Here is a 5,436-nt window from a genome sequence, read left to right on the forward strand (position 1 = left end):
ATGTTAGGGAAATTTTCTTCCAGAAGCTCTTCCACTATCTCTTCTGTGGACTTCTTTGCTTCTTCTTGTTCCAGAATGCCAATAATTCTAACATTAGTCCTCTTCATGTTATCCAGCATGAATCTTAGACTCTCTTCTGATTGTTTTATCCTTTTAGCTTCTTGCTCTTCTACCATGGCAATATTGTAAGATTTGTCTTCCAGTTTGCTAGTTCTGGTTTCCATCTCTTCTAGTCTGCTCCTTTTCCCTTTTAGCCTATTGTCTATTTCTGATATCTTATTATTTATCACCTGGACATCTTTTTTCAGGTTTTGAATTGTTTCTAATGCTGTGTCAATCCTATTTGATTGTTCCTTCATACTTTCCTTACTTCTTCCTTATTTCCCTCAATCCCTTTTCGGATTATTTGAATTTGTTTCCATATCATTCTTCTGAATTCCCTCTCAGGGATATCCAACACCCACTCCTCCTCCTCCATAAAGCCTTTGTCTGTCTCCAGCTCATTTGCGTCAGCTGCGCTCTTCTGTTTTTGGACGTGTTTTGATATAGTTAATTGTTTCTTATTGGTCATGGTTATTGTTTTATTATTATTATTTTTTAATATCATCGGGACATGGGCTTCCCTTTTCGTCTGTAATGCGTAGCAGATGTTGTTGGGTCTTCTCTTAGTGGTGGAGTATTATGTTGTATGCTTATAGCTTGGCTATATGGCCATGATTGCTGCTGCTTCTTATGCAACGTAGGGAGGATAAGTTCCCACCTCCAGAAAGAATGTGTGACCAAAAGGACTAAAAGTAGAAGTAATATAAATGTATGTACAGAAATCACCACTTTGGAGAGGGGATGTGGCTTTGGTTAACTTTTTCTGTTCCCTGTCCTGCCAGAACAGCCGCTGGAAAATCCCTGCTGCTACCTAGGGGAAGGGGGCTTAGATGCAGGGACAGCAGATGGTGGATGACGTCGAAAGTCACTGCCTTTCTCCCTCTCTCTGAGCGTGGGTGAACTGCTCCTGCCTGATTTTTATTGCCATCTCAAGCCAGGGCAGTGAGATTTGTGGGGGGAGCTATGTCGTTTCTTGCAGGTGTTTTGTCCAAGGACCCCTTTTTTTCCTCCTGTTGGAAACGCCGCATCCCGAACAGGCTGGCCTTAGCCCCGCCCTCTAAACTCTGCAGTCGCAGGAGCAACCCACGGTCCCGTGGGCGAGAGTCCCAAAATGAGCACGTGTTTTTTTTTGTTTTGTTTTCCTTAGAGGCTCAATTTCTCAAAAATGAGAGCTCAGGAGACTGAAACACTAGATCTTATGATAGTTCAAAATCCATGGGTCTGGTATATGAACATTTTCTTTGTGAGATCCCCCTCCTTCTCACCGGAGCTTTCTCCTACCTGACTTTCCTGGCTGTCATGCAAAACCGGAAGCCTGTTCCATATATTTTTGTGTGTTGATTTCATTTTGTTTACAGATTTTCTTATCATTTCCTTTGTTACAGTTATTTTACTCTTTACTATTACTGTATGGTTTTCTTCTTTTTGTTAGAAGATTCTTAATTTTCTTTGAGGTTATCTAATACTTTATTATTATCTTTCCAAGTTTAAATCATTCTGTTCTCTCTTGATATCGTTCTTATTCCCTTTCTGTTTGTAGCTGTCATTGTTTACAATTTGACATCTCTGGTAACTTATTTTCAGTCTTGTAGTTTTATTTCATTTTTTCATATTTATATATCTGGGTTGGTTTCTGGGTAATGTTTTCATGTGTCTTAATTTCTGGTTGTTGCTTGCAATTGTTGTTTCTTTGTCTGAAGGATTCCCTGTAGCATTTCTTGTATAGTTAGTTGGGTACATAAAAGCTCCCTTAATTTCTGTTTGTCTGTAAATGCCCTAATTTTACATCACATTTGAGGGATGATTTTGATGGAAATACCATTTTTGGTTGGCTTTTTTTTTTTTCCTTTCAGCCTTTGTCTTTGCTTTTGAAATGTTTGATTATGATATGTCTTAGTCATTTTCTTTTGAGGTTTATCCTATTTAGGGTTGTTGAGCTTCTTAAATGCATATCTTCTTGTCTTTCATGATATTAGGGAAGCTTTCTTCCAACAAATCTTCAACAATTTTCTCAGTACTTTTTTTGTCTCTTCCTATTCTGGTGTTCTGATCACATGTAAATTATTCTTTAGGATGCCCCAGATAATCCTTACGCTTTCTTCTTTTTTCACATTTTTAAATTTTGTTGTTAAATTCTATAGAGTTGGTTCTGACTCACAGTGACCCTATATAGGGTTTCCAAGGAGTGATTGGTGAGTTTGAACCACCAAGCTTATGGCTCAGACCAACCTTGTGGTCCAGGGCTTTATCCCAGAGTGCCAAACTACTCCTCTAATTGGTTAATGGTGTCAAGGTGAGGCTCTGTAGAATAAGTGTGGGACTGCTAACTGCAAGGTTGGTGGTTCAAATATACCAGCCACTCCTTGGAAACCTTATACAAGGTTGTTATGGGTCAGAACCAACTCGATGGCACTTAACAGCAACAATAACAACATTGGTGTTACAACAGGCATTGGCACTAGCCCCGTAAGTGGAGGGCAGGTCTGATGGCTTTGCTTGGGTTAGATCACTGACACCTGACTACTGAAGAAAATAGGGGGAAAAACAGGGGTGTAGGAAGGGGAAAAGTAAAAATAGAAAAACCAGAAAGGGGAAAGATGGAAGTTCTAAAAAGTAAGAAAAAGAAAAGTACGGGGACTGAGGCAAAAGTGTAACAGTATTTACATAAGTGCTAACCACCAAACACAGCTGTAGCAGGAATATGGTGCAACTCCATGGGAAAATGCATCGCTGAATATGGAGGGGCAGAGTGGGTGCTATTGAATGGGGAGGTGACAGGATAGTATGTCATTTGTTCCATGGCAACAATAAAAAAAAGTGGGGTGAGAAAAAACAGGAAAGAAAAATTAAGGGTGGGGTACAGGGCAGAGCATAATCAGAAGAGAAAAAAAGGTGGTACAATACTGGAACAAGTGTTAGCCACTGAACATTGGGAGCACAGAACTCAGTGCACCTGATTGTAAACCACCAACCACAGAGGTTTGGGGATGGGCATTATTAACAATGAATGAGGAGCTGATATTCACTCAGGGTACAAGAAGAAAAGAGATAAAAGCAAAGGCAGGAGGAGGGAAGATTCAGCTACCCATCAAACATGACAATCAGAAACACAGTTCTTGGTCCATGGGAGTGCACTTAGTCAATTGGGAAGAACATGAGTTGTTGTTGTTAGGTGCCATCGAGTCGGTACCAACACATAGTGACATTTTGCACAACAGAATGAAACACTACCTGATCCTGGGCCAACCTCACTACTGTTGCCACGCTTGAGTCCATCGATGCTGCCACTTAGCCAATCCATCTCATGGAGGACTTCTGCTTTTTCTCTGAACCTCCAGTTTACCAAACATAATATCCTTCTCCAGCAACTGGTCCGTCCTGACAATAAGTCCGAAGTATGAGAGATGAAGTTTGGCCATCTTGGCCTCCAAGGAGCATTCTGGCTCCACTTCTTCCAAAACAGATCTATTAGTTTTTTTGGCAGCACATGGCACTTTCAATACTCTCGACGGACACCATAAATCAAAGGCATCAATTCTTCTACGGTCTTCCTATTCATTGTCCAGCTTTCAGATGCTTATAAGATTATTGAAAATACAATGGCTTGGATCATGCACACCTTAGTTCACACGCTGATATCTATTCTCTTCAACACTTTAAAAAAGGTCTTGTGCAGCAGATTTGCCTAATGCAATACGTCATTTGATTTCTTGACTGCTGCTTCTGTGAGTGTTGATAGTTGATCCAAGAAGAATAAAGACCTTGACAATTTCAATCTTTTCTCCATTGATAAGAATTTTGTTTAATGATCTAGTGGTTAGGATTTTTGCTTTCTTGACATTGAGATGTAATCCATACCGAAGGCTGTGCTCGCTCTTTGATCTTCATCAGTAAATGTTTTAAGTCCTCTTCACTTTCAGCAAGCAAGGTTGTATCATCTGCATATTGCAGGTTGTTAATGAGTCTTCCTCCAATCCTGATGCCACGTTTTTCTTCATAGAACCCAGCTTCTCAGATGATTTGCTCAGCATACAGGTTGAATAAGTATGGTGAAAGAATACAACCTTGTTGCAAACCTATCTTAATTTTAAACCATTCAGCGTTCCCATGTTCTGTTTGAACTGTTTCTTGGTCCAGGTACAGATTAGTCATGAGCATAATTAAATGTTCCAAAATACTCACACTTTGCAATGTTGTCCATAGCTTGTCATGATCCACACAATCGAACGCCTTTGTGTAGTCAAAGAAGCACAGGTAAACAACTTTCTGGTATTCTCTGCTTTCAGCCAAGATCCATCGGACATCAGCAATGATATCCCTTGTTCCACGGCCTCTTCTGAATCTAGCTTGAACCTTTGGAAGTTCTCTGTCAATGTATGACTGTAGCCGTTTCTGTATTACCTTTAGCAAAACTTTACTTGCAAGGGATATCAAAGAGATTGTCCGATGATTTCCACATTCCATTGGGTCACCTCTCTCTGGAATGGGCATGAATATGGATCTCTTCCAATCATTTGGCCAGATAGTTGTCTACCAAATTTCTTGGCATATATGAGTGAGTGCCTCCTGTGCTGCCTCACTTTCTTGAAATATTTCAATTTTTATTCCATCAATTCCTGGTGCCTTGTTCTTTTCCAATTCCTTTAATGCACCTTGGAAATCCTCCTTCAGTATCATTTGCTCTTGCTCATATGGTACCTCCTGAAATGGTTGAACATCAACCATTTCCTTTTGGTACAGTAACTCTGTATTCCTTCCATCTTCTCTTGATGCTTTCTGCATCATTCAATAATTTGCCCAGAGAATCTTTCAACAACAAAAGTCAAGGCTTGAATTTTTTCTTCACTTCCCCCACCTTGAGAAATGCTGAGCGTGTTCTTCCCTTTTGGTTTTCTGATACCAGACCTTTGCACCTTTTCACATTTCCCTTTTTCTTCTCAAGCTGATCTTTGATATTTTCCATTCAGCCCTTGGACCTCTTCATTTCTTCCATTTGTTTTAGCGTCTCTATGCTGGAGAGCAAGTTTCAGTGTCTCTTCTGACATCCATTTTGACCTTTTCCTTCTCTCTTGTCTTCTCAATGATTTTTTGCTTTCTTCATGTATGATGTTCTTGATGTTATCCCACAACTCTTCTGATCTTCAGTCTTTAGTGTTTAATATATCAAATCTGTTCTTCAGATGATCTCTAAATTCAGGTGGGATATATTCAAGGTCATATTTTGGCTCTCATGTACTTGTTTTCATTTTCTTCAGCTTTGGTTTGAATTTAAATATGAGTAATTGATGGTCTGTTCCACAATCTGCCTCTGGCTTTGTTTTGGCTGATGATATG

Source organism: Chrysochloris asiatica, unplaced genomic scaffold (genome assembly GCF_000296735.1).
Source record: "Chrysochloris asiatica unplaced genomic scaffold, ChrAsi1.0 scaffold00180, whole genome shotgun sequence".
Classification (NCBI taxonomy): Eukaryota; Metazoa; Chordata; class Mammalia; order Afrosoricida; family Chrysochloridae; genus Chrysochloris; species Chrysochloris asiatica.